The sequence below is a fragment of the Pseudophryne corroboree genome, chromosome 5 (genome assembly GCF_028390025.1).
Source record: "Pseudophryne corroboree isolate aPseCor3 chromosome 5, aPseCor3.hap2, whole genome shotgun sequence".
Classification (NCBI taxonomy): domain Eukaryota; kingdom Metazoa; phylum Chordata; class Amphibia; order Anura; family Myobatrachidae; genus Pseudophryne; species Pseudophryne corroboree.
Window position 1 is genome coordinate 384,545,595 of NC_086448.1, and position 15,109 is coordinate 384,560,703.

At 46.6% G+C, this 15,109-nt stretch overlaps 1 long non-coding RNA gene across 1 annotated transcript in view; it reads left to right on the top strand.

The window, feature by feature from the left end:
• Positions 1-15,109, top strand: part of LOC134927773 (uncharacterized) — a 43,929-nt gene that overhangs the window by 425 nt on the left and 28,395 nt on the right. Inside the window, exons 2-3 of the long non-coding RNA XR_010177726.1 lie at positions 902-2,754; positions 2,841-2,986. This is a non-coding gene — a long non-coding RNA (uncharacterized LOC134927773). The remainder of the gene's footprint in view (positions 1-901; positions 2,755-2,840; positions 2,987-15,109) is intronic.

A 15,109-nucleotide genomic window follows, 5' to 3' on the forward strand; every position in this document is an offset into this window, starting at 1 on the left:
CGCCCTTACAGCATCTAAATGTCTCCTTCGTTCTCCGATCGTTTGGGGCAAATTTATTTCTCTATGCAGCATTGGACCCTCGCGGGCTCGGTGTCTCGCTTCGCTCGCCACACTTTACTATTCCAAATAGATTGTGACATGGACCCAGGGGGTTATGGGAAAGGTCCTTAGCGCGAAGAGAATCTAGACGCTACCGTGAAGAAACAGCTTTCTTACCATTTAACTAGTTCAACACAGGTGATGGAAATCATAAATTAAGAGGGAAGTCCAGAAACAGAGCATTTTGTACCTAGTGGGGCGGGTCATGTTGAAGGGTCTGTGATTATTGGACAATTAAGTTAATGCATTTCGATTCATAATAAAATGAAATTGACCTGATATTAGATACAACACAGGTAGCGAGCCTTGGACCTAATTCTGAGTTGATCGCAGCATCAAGTTTGTTAGCAATTGGGCAAAACCATGAGCACTGCAGGGGGGACAGATATAACATGTGCAGAGAGAATTAGATTTGGGTGGGGTGTGTTCAAACTGAAATCTAAATTGCAGTGTAAAAATAAAGCAGCCAGTATTTACCCTGCACAGAAACGAAATAACCTACCCAAATCTAACTCTCTCTGCACATGTTATATCTGTCCCTCCTGCAGTGCTCATGGTTTTGCCCAATTGCTAACAAACTTGATGCTGCGATCAACTCAGAATTAGGCCCCTTGTTTTTAATAAAATTCACTTTATTGTGTGTTACATGTATATCACTGTGGAATAGTTAGTGTATTGTACTGTTTTATTTCGTGTTTAGACAATTTTAATTTATATTCAATAAAGGTTAAATTTTAATATTACTTTACATGCGCCAACAAAGAGACATTCTTTCCTCTTCTTTCTTCTTTGTTTTTTAAAGTACACAGGAAATATGTATAGCGACACTCACCCCACTCAGTGTTTCTGAGGATTCTCCTGACAACAGCAAGAAGTGTTGGGAGCACATGGAGGATTGAGCAGCACATCAAAAAAAGATATGGCCAGAGAAGGGCAAATGGAAGAAGACAAAAAGAGATTCAAGGACAGAGAAAGAAGGCTAAACAGAAGAAGAAGAGTCAGTGCAAACCAAAAAAGTGGCAAGATGGCACCCAGAGAAGCCCGCTTCTCAGATCAAGAGAACTGTGTACTCATTGAGACAGAACTCCAGTACTTTGGTGTGAGACCCCCTAGAGCCCTCAAGAGGGTCTTCTGCCAATAGCAATCCCCAGTAGTTCCCTTAGTGCTTGATATGCACACCAGTAATTAGGGGTCCCCTGGACTTAAAACCTAAAGCTAGAGGGGCTCACCCAATAGACTGGTGACCACTGGATCATGGACTGGCGAGTAACTGAGGGTGAGGACTCTCAGGAGTACGGAGGAAGGGGTCTGAATAGGGTTGGAATCTCAGCCAGAGCGGATGAGGCACTGTGTAGGTGGTATACAGGCACTTAGTGGATGGTGTGGATAAGACTCTAGCAGATGGTAAGCAGGCCAGGAATACAATTTAGGGCTGGGAAGTTACAGCTCCTGCCATACAGGATTCTGACAGGTGGCAACAGGTTAGGAATGCTAGATACAGCTGAGGGTTGCGGCTTCAGCTGTACAAGGTTCTGGCAGATGACAACAGGCCAGAAATGCAGAATATAGCTGAAAGTTGTGACTCCAGCTGTAAAGGACTCTGGCAGATGACAGTAGGCCAGGTATACAGGTTATAGCTGAAGATTGCTGCTCCAGCCATGTAGAATTGTGTACAAGTATTAGCTGAAGGTTGTGGCTCCAGCCATGTAGGACTCTGTGCAAATGACAGCAAGCCATGGAATACAGGATCAGCTGAAGTTTGTGGCTCCAGCCAAACAGGATTCTGGCAGATGACAGCAAGCCAGGTATAGAGGGGAAACTTAAAGTTGCGGCAACAGCCATACTTGACTCTGGCAGATAACATCATTCCAGGTATACAGGATAAGCTGAAGGTTGTGGCTCCAGCCGTGTAGGACTCTGGCAGATGACAGCAAGCCAAGTATACAGGACAACTTCCAGAACCAACAGGAGTAGAACCAGGATCTAGCTCCCAGGAACAGAGAACCAGGGGCTCTTGCTGGCATGAACTATAATGGGGAGGGCATGGTAGGACTGACTACAAGATAAAGGGACAGCAACCAATCACCAGCAGCCAAGCCCCCTTTGAGTAACTAACACCGTGCAGCTGGAGCGCAGCATGTCTCCCACAGCATCCAGTCAGCCCAGGATTCGCAGCAGCTGACCATCATAATGGTCATCTAGCGACCACAGGGAAGCCACTTGGCAGAAGTGCCTTTACATCATGGCAACGATCGGGACCTGTGGGGATTGTGAGCCACCACTGCTCAAAACACTCATTGACTATGTAGATAAAGACAATGACTGGCTAATTGGATTACATGGATTTCATGAAAGGAGAAGAGAGCACTATAGGCAGACATCGCAGTGAAGGTCACTGTCTGTGCAGATACAGTAAGCAAAGAGATATCGATGTATTCAAGAAAAAAGGTACACTGACTGCCGGCAGTGTAAAAAGAAGAAAATGGAAGAAGATGGCCAAAGTGGCAGCCGACGAAAGAGTAACCAGTGGTGAACCAGAGCTCAACATCTATTGGATAAACTGGAAGGAGATGTGAGATCACATTAATTCCATCCTAGTTGTTGGCATCGAGGGAATGTTGGACAGCCATGATCCCTCCATCGTTCACCAAAAATGTAATTATTTCATTCAATTATGTTATAAAACGTTCTATTTTTTTATTTACAAACTTTTTATAATTTCTTGGTTATTTTATTTACAGAAAAACAACCACAAACAGCAACCTGACAGACATCATCTTGACATCCTGGACTTCAAGAAATGGGAGAACTGGCTTTGTCAAGCCCTGGACAACACAGCCATCAGCCAGACAAGTTGGATCCTCCATATATCCAAGCATGCATTGTGGTAAGTATATTATATGATATTGTTATATCTATCTATCTATCTATCTATCTATCTATCTATCTATCTATCTATCTATCTATCTATCTATCTATCTATCTATCTATCTATCGATATATAGATATACACACACACACACACACACACACACGAATACAGAATGGAGGCACTCGGTGATAGTGGAATCAGGTCAACTGTTTAGTGCAATTTTTAGTACATTATCTATGTTAAGACATATAACTAATAAACATGGTAAGCTCACCGTATATCCCCACACCCAGAGGTGTCACTAGGGTTGGTGTCACCCGATGTAGTAACTCATGGTGTCACCTCCTCCCATATCGCACCACACTGAATGTTTAGAAATGTTTTTGTACTAGTTTTACTTGTAAATCATAATTCCTGTATATCACTGAATGCGATGGCAATAGTAGTGACATAGGACCCTATTCAGGTTGGTTTGCATATTCTGCTAAAAAGCAGAATCTGAAATCGTTTCTGTAGCATGCTGGGGGCCATTCGGCATGCTAATTGGCATCCAGCGATGCAATCGCAAAATAATTGAGATCACATCACTGAAGCAGAAACTAAGGATGACCCCCTGCAGACGCAGCTATTTTTCGGGTTGCAGTGGGCACGTGTGATATCATGAAGCCGCCCCAAAAAAGCTCTGACCCCCTTTTGCAACCACGCCCTGCTATGCCGGTCCCCAATGCCCACCACTGTCAATGAAAGTGCAGTCGCATCCTTTAGGGATGTGACCGCACTTTGATTGCATGCGCATTTTGATTGCGTGCTCACTGTCACCGTGGGGCATTTTAGAAAAAAATTTGCTCGATTGCGATTATTGCTAAAATGAAATGCAACCAGAATTAGGTCCATAAACAGCTAACGCAATTAACATTATACCTTTAAATTACAATATCAACATACCTTTGTAAGTAAATTCAATTTGTACGCTTTTTACAGTTAATTACTTTTTTTAAGAAAATGCACAAATCAGCCATGTGACACCTTTTGAAAGTCTCCAGTGCTCTCCCTATGCTCACTAAGGGGGTCATTCAGAGTTGAAAGTTTGCTGCTGTTTCTCGCAGTGCAGCGATCAGGTTACTACTGCGCATGCGTATGCACCGCAATGCGCACGCACGTCGTATTGGTACAAAGCGGATCGTAGCTAGGCGATGGATTTAATGAAAAATCCATTCGCACAGCCAATCACAAGGAGATTGACTGGAAGAGGGCTTTTTGGGTGTCAACTGACTATTTTCTGGGAGTGTTTGGAAAAGCGAAGGCGTGTCCAAGCGTTTGCAGGGCGGGTGTCTGATGTCAATTCCGGGACCAAAAAGACTGAAGTGATCGCAAGGGCTGAGTAAGTCCAGAGCTACTCAGAAACTGCAAAAAACGTTTTTGTCCCCCCTGGCTGCACACGCGTTTGCACACTTGCAAAGCGAAAATACACACCCCGTGGGCGGCGACTATGTGTTTGCACGGCTGCAAAAAGTAGCTAGCGAGCGATCAACTCGGAATGAGGGCCTAACTTTCTAGATGATTTTGCTAACAAAGGAGTCACTTTATTGGGTCGAGGAAGGTCTCCTTACTTTTTAATTCACTTCTCCCAGGTCATATTTTGTAAAAAAAATAATGTGAAACACCTTACTGCGAGTACCGCAATTTAGCATTTTCAGTTGGATCCCACATTTCTTAGGTAAACAAATTCATGTGGTCTGTTTCATTATATATGTATATATGTATGTATATATATATATATATATATATACACTGCTCAAAAAAATAAATCGAACACTAAAATAACACATCCTAGATCTGAATGAATGAAATATTCTTATTAAATACTTTGTTCTTTACATAGTTGAATGTGCTGACAACAAAATCAAACAAAAATTATCAATGGAAATCAAATTTATTAACCCATGGAGGTCTGGATTTGGAGTCACCCTCAAAATTAAATTGGAAAAACACACTACATGCTGATCCAACTTTGATGTAATGCCCTTAAAACAAGTCAAAATGAGGCTCAGTAGTGTGTGTTGCCTCCATGTTCCTGTATGACTTCCCTACAACCCATACAAGTGGCTCAGGTAGTGCAACTCATCCAGGATTGCACATCAATGCGAGCTGTGGCAAGAAGGTTTGCTGTGTCTGTCAGCGTAGTGTCCAGAGTATGGAGGCGCTACCAGGAGACAGGCCAGTACATCAGGAGATGTGGAGGAGGCCATAGGAGGGCTACAACCCAGCAGCAGGACCGGTACCTCCGCCTTTGTGCAATGAGGAACTGGAGGAGCACTGCCAGAGACCTGCAAAATCACCTCCAGCAAGCCACAAATGTGCATGTGTCTACTCAAACGATCAGAAACAGACTCCATGAGGGTGGTATGAGGGCCCGACGTCCACAGGTGGGGGTTGTGCTTACAGCCCAACACCGTGCAGGACGTTTGGCATTTGCCAGAGAACACCAAGATTGGCAAATTCGCCATTGGCGCCCTTTGCTCTTCACAGATGAAAGCAGGTTCTCACTGAGCACATGTGACAGACGTGACAGAGTCTGGAGACGCCAAGGAGAACGTTCTGCTGCCTGCAACATCCTCCAGCATGACCGGTTTGGCAGTGGGTCAGTAATGGTGTGGGGTGGCATTTCTTTGGGGGACCACACAGCCCTCCATGTGCTCGCCAGAGGTAGCCTGACTGCCATTAGGTACCGAGATGAGATCCTCAGACCCTTTGTGAGACCATATGCTGGTGCGGTTTGCCCTGGGTTCCTCCTAATGCAAGACAATGCTAGACCTCATGTGGCTGGAGTGTGTCATCAGTTCCTGCAAGACGAAGGCATTGTTGCTATGGACAGGCCCGCCCGTTCCCTAGACCTGAATCCAATTGAGCACATCTGGAACATCATGTCTCGCTCCATCCACCACAGACTGTCCAGGAGTTGGCGAATGCCTTAGTCCAGGTCTGGGAGGAGATCCCTCAGGAGACCATCCGCCACCTCATCAGGAGCATGCCCAGGCGTTGTAGGGAGGTCATACAGGCACGTAGAGGCAACACACACTACTGAGCCTCATTTTGACTTGTTTTAAGGACATTACATCAAAGTTGGTTCAGCCTGTAGTGTGTTTTTCCACTTTAATTTTGAGGTTGACTCCAAATCCAGACCTCCATGGGTTAATAAATTTGATTTCCATTGATAATTTTTTGTGTGATTTTGTTGTCAGCATATTCAACTATGTAAAGAAAAAAGTATTTAATAAGAATATTTAATTCATTCAGATCTAGGATGTGTTATTTTAGTGTTCCCTTTATTTTTTTGAGCAGTGTATATATATATATATATATATATATACATACACACACACACACACATACATACAGTGGTCGAAGTTGAAATTTTGAAATGGGGGTATGGAAAAGTGGTCCAGAAAAGGGGGGGTGTCCTTAAGTGAAGTGTACCATACCATATACCCCTTGTACACATTATGCACCACTATAGGAGGACCCCTTGTACTGTCTAGGGCTGGTGCCCCTTACACATTATACCACACAGTATGAGCCGAAATTCACATGATACCACACAGTATGAGCCAAAATTAACATTGTAGAACACAGAATGAGACGAAATTCACATTATAGCACACAGAATGAGCCAAAATTCACATTATAGCACACAGAATGAGCCAAAATTCACATTATACCACACAGTATGAGCCGAAATTCACATTATAGCACACGGTAAGAGCCGAAATTCACATTATAGCACATGGTATGAGCCGAAATTCACATTATAGCACACAGAATGAGCCAAAATTCATATTATAGCACACGGAATGAGCTGAAATTCACATTATATTACCACAGAATGAGCCAAAATTCACAGTATAGCACATGGTATGAGCCAAAATTCACATTATACCACACAGTATGAGTCGAAATTCACATTATAGCCCACAGTATGAGCCAAAATTCACATTATAGCACATGGTAAGAGCCAAAATTCACATTATAGCACACGGTAAGAGCCAAAATTCACATTATAGCACACGGTAAGAGGCAAAATTCACTTTATAGCACATGGTATGATCCACGGTTCAGGGCCAAGGAGAGTGACAGCAGGGACATAAGTTCAGGCAGAGTGACAGAGGTACAGTAACAGCAGGGACAGTGACAGAGAGACAGTGACAGCAGGGACAGAGCGAGTGACAGCAGGGACAGGAAGAGTGACAGCGACATAGGGAAGCAGGGGAACATTACCTGAGCAGCGGAGGGGGGTGTAGTTGGCGACAGTGTGAAGTTGAAGGCCCTGGGCAGTGGAGGACATGGGCGGCGGCAGCAGCGGTGAGCAGGACGTGGATGGTGGTGGTGAGGAGTATGGCAAGCCGCAAGCGGTGCCGGCGTGCATGATGATGTCACAAGGAGTGACATACAGCAACCGGCATCCTGGCTGAGACAGTATGGACCCGGCGGCGGCGGTGTTCAGGCAGTGGCTTGAGTCAGCAGGGGGAGGGATGCGATCACAACTGCGCCGCGGTGGGCGGAGTGTTATTGTTGCAGACGGGGGTGTATGATTTTGAGTCAGCAGGGGTCCGATCATAACTGCAGTGCTTGGTGCCAGATGGCAAAAAGAGCACTGCAGTTAGGATCGCACCCCCGCTGACTCAAAATCATACACTCCCGCCTGCAACAAGAAGACTCTGCCCGCCGCGGCACAGTTATGATTGTGCACCTGCCCAGCAGGTGTGAGTGTGCCGCGGCCGGGTCCATGCTGTCTGACACATTGACAGTGTCAGTGACAGTATCATGATGGGAATGCAGCAGGTGCAAGGTGTGCGGCTCTTGTTTGGTGTCACCACATTGAAGGGATACACCTGAGTGCGGGCGGCACCCCCGCACCCTCCTCATGACGCTACTGCCCACACCCTCAAGTGTTAGGCAATCAGGATGATGGGGGGGAAGTGCCCCAAAATGTTGATTAGAGCACAGTTTATTTTCCACTGAGCAAATGGTCCAGGAGTGCCACTTCTGTTTTGCATGCCTCTCACTCTCCCTCTCTCTCTCTCTCGCTCTCTCTCTCTCTATATATATATATATATATATATATATATACACACACACACACACACACACACACACACGTATCCGGCACTAGTGTCTTTAGTTCAAAAGCTTTCGCTCTGGTGCCTTCCAAGGGTACAAAGTCCCAATGTATATGAGCAAAATGGTGGCACTCGGAGACTTGTAAGTAGATGCAAAGAAGTGCTTTAATTATATATATATTCACTTTATATATATATATATATATATATATATATATATAATTTCTATTTACACAGTGACCTCATCCCGGTCTGGGCATAGAACCCGAGACGATGGCTACATAAGGCACTGCCTTTAACCCCACACGGCCACGCTAAAAAGCTGTAGCAGCCTTGACACCTATTGAGAATATGATGTGAAGTGTGCACCTTATGCCACATAAGATGTACTTAATACAGTTTCATACATACTCTAGTAATGAAGTCATGAATAGCGGCTTAGAGTGGAATGCTGCTGGTAGGAGGGGAGAGCGGGTATTTTCAGAATAATGAACCTGAAATTAACTGTCTTTCTGTAAGACTTCTGGGGCATTTTTTTACAGCAGGATTCTTTATATCAGGTAACAACAGTTTACGGACGGCCCGATAAAGGGTTGAATACAATGTCCGCATACAGTAGAGTACTGTAGCATATTGTAAAAAATCAAGCTTAAGAGGAGGTGTCGAGCACAATGACTGTTTACACTGCCTGAATGTGATTGGACGGCTTATCAGGGATCACCGTCCACTGACACAATATTGTTATCAGTACTAGTAACATAGTAATATAGTAACTAAGGTTGAAAAAAGACAATTGTCCATCGAGTTCAACCTATTTGTGGTCTCCTAAGCAGTCTTATTATAGGACTAGTTATTTTTATGTTAGGACTAGTATATTAACTATCATGTGTGCCTACGCACCAGAACCCTGAATATTTTTATCCAATAGGAATTTATCTAACCCATTCTTAAAGGTGTTGACTGAGTCCACCATTACTACTCTCTCAGGCAGGGAATTCCAAACATGTATTGTCCTTACTGTGAAAAAAACGTTTCTCTTACGTCCTAGAGGATGCTGGGGACTCCAAAAGGACGATGGGGTATAGACGGGATTCGCAGGAGCTTGGGTACACTAAAAGACTTAAGACTGGGTGTGAACTGGCCCCTCCCTCTATGCCCCTCCTCCAGACCTCAGTTAGACTTTGTGCCCAGGAGTGATGGGACACACACTAGGGGAGCTCTACAGAGTTTCTCTAAGAAAATACTTTTTGTTAGGTTTTTTATTTTCAGGGAGACCTGCTGGCTACAGGCTCCCTGCAGCGTGGGAGTGAGGGGGGAGAAGCAGGACCTACTTCTGTGAGTTTCAGGGCTCTGCTTCTCGGCTACTGGACACCATTAGCTCCAGAGGGTTCGATCACTTAGTGCGCCTAGCTGCTTGTTCCCGGAGCCACGCCGTCACCCCCTCACAGAAGCCTGGAGACAGAAGTCGGGTGAGTATGAGAAAATCAGAAGACTTCAGGACGGCAGAAGACTTCAGTGACAGAGGTACAGCACAGCGGTCACGCTGTGCTCCATGCTCCCACACACATATCACCAACGGTCTTTCACTGGGTGCAGGGCGCTGGGGGGGGGGCGCCCTGTGCAGCATGCTCCTGGAGTTCTTCTTGGCGGCGCAAAGATTGTGGGTGTCCCGACACCAAATTTGAAATTGGCGGGCCGAAGCGCGCCGGAAAGGGGGCGGAGCTTCGACCCGCGGCTCACCGGCGCCATTTTCCCTGCTACACGCGGCTGCAGGAGGGAGACGCTGCGGGGACCTCCACGCTTCTCAAGTAACGGGGGCTGGTTCTGAGGGGGGCCGCAGTGTTGGTGCTTTATAATAGGCAGCGCTGGGTACATATATTGTGTTTTCCGATATATGGGCGCTGGGGTGTGGGCTGGCATACTCCCTCTGTGTCCTCTATCTGGGCTTAGTTGTTGGACCTGTCACCTAACAGGGATTCTCTGTGTGTTGGGGTGTGTCGGTACTGTGTGTCGACATGTCTGAGGCAGAAGCTTATTCGCCGGAGGAGGTTATTGGTGGAGTGGATGCGGGGCTAGAATTAGGGATGTCGACGCAGCCGACACCGGATTTGCTAGCATTACTCAGTACGTTAAACTCGAATGTAACTTCCTTATCTAAGAGGTTAGATAAGTCTGAGGCGCAGACCCAGGTGTGGAAAAAGTCCATGGAAGAGGCTTTGTCTCAGGTTCAAACCCCATCTGGGTCGCAAAAGCGGACGTTTAATCAGGTGGGGGATACTGATACCGACACGGACTCTGATTCCGACGTCGATTTCACTGAGGCAGCGTTACATCCCTGTTTGGTTAAGAGTATTCAGTACATGATTGTGGCTATAAAAGATGTTTTACACATTTCTGATGAACCTGCGGTTCAGGAAACAAGGATTTGCTTATTCAAAGAAAAGAAACCTGAGGTAAAATTTCCCCTGTCTCATGAAATGAATACTCTTTGTGAAAAGGCGTGGGAGTCGCCGGATAAGAAATGGCAGATTCCCAAGAGAATTTACATGGCGTATCCTTTTCCCACTAATGACAGGGAAAAATGGGAGGCATCTCCAAATGTTGATAAAGCTTTATCTCGTTTGTCTAAGAAGGTGGCGATTCCGTCTCCCGACACGGCAGCTCTCAAGGATCCGGCGTATCGCAAGCTGGAGACGTCTTTGAAGTCCATTTTCGCTATTTCGAGTGCATTACTCAGACCCGCTGTGGCGTCGTTATCGGTGAGTAGTGCTATTGCTAAATGGGCTGAGAATTTAGCTAATGATATGGATACTCTTGATAAGGATAATGTCCTTCTAACTCTCGGTTATATTAAGGACGCAGCAGATTACATAAAAGATGCGTCGAGGGACGTCTGTCTCTTGGGTTCAAGAACCAGTGCCATGTCGATATCCGCCAGGAGGGCCCTGTGGATCCATCAATGGAACGCTGATGCCGACTCCAAGAGGGCTATGGAAGCGCTACCCTTCAAAGGTAATGTCTTGTTTGGGGATGGCTTGGCTGACCTGGTCTCGACCGCGACTGCGGGTAAGTCCTCTTTTCTTCCTTATGTTCCCACACAACAGAAAAAGGCACCACATCAACAGATGCAGTCCTTTCGTCACAATAAATACAGGCGTGGAAAAGGTTCGTCTTTCCTCGCCTCAAAGGGTAGAGGGCGAGGAAGAAAACTTCCTGCAGCCTGAGGCGCACAGGACCAGAAGTCCTTCCCGGCTGCTACCAAGTCCACTGCATGACGCTGGGGCTTCCCTGGGGGAGTCCGAACTGGCGGGGGGCCGTCTACGAAATTTCAGTCAGGTCTGGATTCAATCAGGCCTGGATCCTTGGGTACTAGAGATCGTGTCTCAGGAATACAAGCTGGAGTTTCAGGAGTTGCCCCCTCACCGGTTCTTCATTTCGGCGTTACCAGTAGTTCTACCGGACAGGGAAGTGGTGTTAGCAGCAATTCAAAAACTGTGTCTACAGAGGGTCATTATTCCCGTTCCCTCGTCGCAGCGGGGGGAGGGGTTTTACTCAAGCCTCTTTGTAGTGCCAAAACCGGACGGTTTGGTCAGGCCAATTCTAAATCTAAAATCCCTCAATCCATACTTGAAAGTTTTCAAGTTTAAGATGGAATCCCTTCGAGCTGTGATCTCCAGCCTAGAAGGGGGGGATTTTATGGCGTCAGTCGACGTAAAGGATGCCTACTTGCATGTCCCGATATATCCTCCGCAACAGGCTTTCCCCAGGTTTGCGATACAGGATTCTCATTACCAATTTTAGATGTTGCCGTTTGGGCTTTCCACGGCTCCGAGGATTTTCACCAAGGTCATGGCGGAAATGATGGTTCTTCTTCGCAAACAGGGGGTTTCAATTATCCCGTACTTGGACGATCTCCTGATAAAGGCGAGGTCCAAGGAACGATTGCTGAGAAGTGTGGAGGTGTCTCTATCGGTTCTGCGACAACACGGATGGGTTCTCAATTTGCCGAAATCCCAGTTGACTCCGACCACTCGGCTTACGTTTCTGGGCATGTTTCTGGACACGGAGTTACAGAAGGTATTCCTTCCAGAAGAAAAGGCTCTGGAATTGCAGTCGATGGTCAGAGAACTTCTGAAGCTGTCGAGTGTGTCGATACATCAGTGTACTCGGGTTCTGGGGAAGATGGTTGCGGCGTACGAAGCCATTCCATACGGCAGATTTCATGCCCGCGTGTTTCAGTGGGACTTGCTGAGCAAATGGTCCGGGTCTCATCTACACATTCACCGGAAAATAAGTTTATGTCCCAGAGCCAGAATCTCTCTCCTGTGGTGGCTACAAGCTCATCACCTACTGGGAGGACACCGCTTCGGAATCCAGGAGTGGGTACTTCTGACAACGGATGCAAGTCTCCGGGGCTGGGGTGCAGTCACCCAAGGAAGAAACTTCCAGGGAAAATGGTCGATCCAGGAAGCTTGTCTCCACATAAATGTTCTAGAGTTAAGAGCCATTTACAACGGCCTGCTCCAAGCAGGAAGTCTTCTTCAGGGTCGACCGGTCCTGGTACAGTCAGACAACATTACAGCGGTGGCCCATATAAACCGGCAAGGCGGAACAAGGAGCAGAGCGGCAATGGCGGAAGCCATAAAGATACTTCGCTGGGCGGAACAACACGTCAGCGCACTGTCAGCAGTTTTCCTACTGGGGGTGGACAACTGGGAAGCGGATTTTCTCAGCAGATACGAACTCTATCCGGGAGAGTGGGCTCTGCACAAAGAGGTCTTTGCAGAGGTGACAATACGCTGGGGAATTCGTTAATAGACATGATGGCGTCTCGGCTCAACAAGAAGATCCCGAGGTATTGTTCCAGAGCAAGGGACCCACAGGCTACGGCGGTGGACGCCCTGGTGTCTCCGTGGGTGTTCAAGTCGGTGTATGTGTTCCCTCCACTTCCTCTCATTCCGAAGGTGCTGGGGATCATTCGTCGAACAAGGGTTCAGGCGATTCTCGTCGTTCCAGACTGGCCAAGAAGGGCCTGGTATCCAGATCTTCAGGACTTACTGGTGGAAGATCCTTGGCCGCTTCCTCTAAAGGAGGATCTGTTGTTTCAGGGTCCATGCGTGTTTCCGGACTTACCGCGGCTGCGTTTGACGGCATGGAGGTTGAGCTCCAGATCTTAGCTCGTAAGGGTATTCCCAGGGAGGTCATTCCAACTCTTATTAAGGCTAGGAAAGAGGTTACGGCAAAACGCTATCACCGTATCTGGAGGAAGTATGTTTCCTGGTGTGAGGTTAAAAAGACTCCTACGGAAGATTTTCACTTGGGTCGTTTTCTCCACTTTTTACAGGCGGGTGTAGATGCAGGCCTGAAATTGGGTTCCATCAAAGTGCAAATTTCGGCTTTGTCTATTTTCTTTCAAAAGGAGTTAGCTGCTCTCCCAGAGGTTCAGATGTTTGTAAAGGGTGTGATGCATATCAATCCACCGTTTGTACCGCCTGTAGCGCCATGGGACCTTGATGTAGTTTTGCGGTTCCTCATGTCTTCCTGGTTTGAACCTTTGTAGAAGGTTGAGTTAAAGTTTCTCACTTGGAAGGTGGTTATGCTTTTGGCACTGGCATCTGCCAGGCGAGTATCGGAATTGGCAGCGTTATCTCATAAGTGTCCGTACTTGGTTTTTCATTCGGATAGGGCAGAATTGAGGACTAGTCAACAATTTCTGCCAAAGGTGGTTTCGTCATTTCACATTAACCAACCTATTGTAGTTCCGGTTACTACGGAAGAGGTGGCGATTCCGAATTCTCTGGACGTTGTAAGAGCGTTAAAAGTTTACGTTTCTAGGACAGCGGTTACTAGGAAAACGGAGGCGTTGTTTGTTTTGTATGCGGCAAACAAGGTTGGTCATCCTGCGTCAAAACAGGCTATTGCATGTTGGATTTGTAGTACGATCCAGCAAGCTCATTCTTCGGTGGGGTTGCCGGTGCCAAAGTGGTGGGCTCCTCTTGGGCGGCTGCCCGAGGTGTTTCGGCACTACAACTTTGCCGTGCGGCTACTTGGTCGGGTTCGAACACTTTTGCAAAATTCTATAAGTTCGATACCCTGGCCGATGAGGACCTGGCGTTTGCTCAGTCGGTGCTGCAGAGTCGTCCGCACTCTCCCGCCCGTTCTGGAGCTTTGGTATAATCCCCATGGTCCTTTTGGAGTCCCCAGCATCCTCTAGGACGTAAGAGAAAATAGGATTTTGGTACTCACTGTTAAATCCTTTCCTCCTAGTCCGTAGAGTATGCTGGGCGCCCGTCCCAGTGCGGACTATTTCTTGCATTATATATATTTTTCTTACTGGTTAAGTTAGTTTTTACACGACTTGTGTATTGGGTTATTGCAGCTGGTTGCTGGAGTTTATGCATACTGTTATCTGGTTTGGAGTTATTCTGGTTGTACGGTGTGTTATGGTGTGGGCTGGTAATTTGGTAGCCCTTAGTTAAGTCAAAAATCTTTCCTTGTAATGTCCGTCTCTCCTGGGCACAGTTCCTATAACTGAAGTCTGGAGGAGGGGCATTGGGGGAGAAGCCAGTTCACACCCAGTCTTAAGTCTTTTAGTGTGCCCAAGCTCCTGCGGATTCCATCTAAACCCCATGGTCCTTTTGGAGTCCCCAGCATCCTCTACGGACTAGGAGAAAAGGATTTAACGATGAGTACCAAAATCCTATTTTTGCCTCAATGTGCGAAAACTCCTCTCCTCTAACCTAAATGAGTGACCACGTGTCCTCTGTGCTGATCTTATAGAAACAAGGTCCCGTCCAAGCTCTGTGTATTAACCCCCTATATATTTGTAGATGTTGATCATGTCCCCTCTTAGTCTCTTCTTTTCCAATGAAAACATGCCTAGCCTTGCAAGCCTTTCCTCGTATTCCAGCGTCTCCATGCCCTTGATTAGTTTGGTCGCCCGCCTCTGAACCTTTTCTAGCTCCAGGATATCCTTTTTGTAATATGGTGCCCAAAATTGCACACAGTATTCAAGATGTGG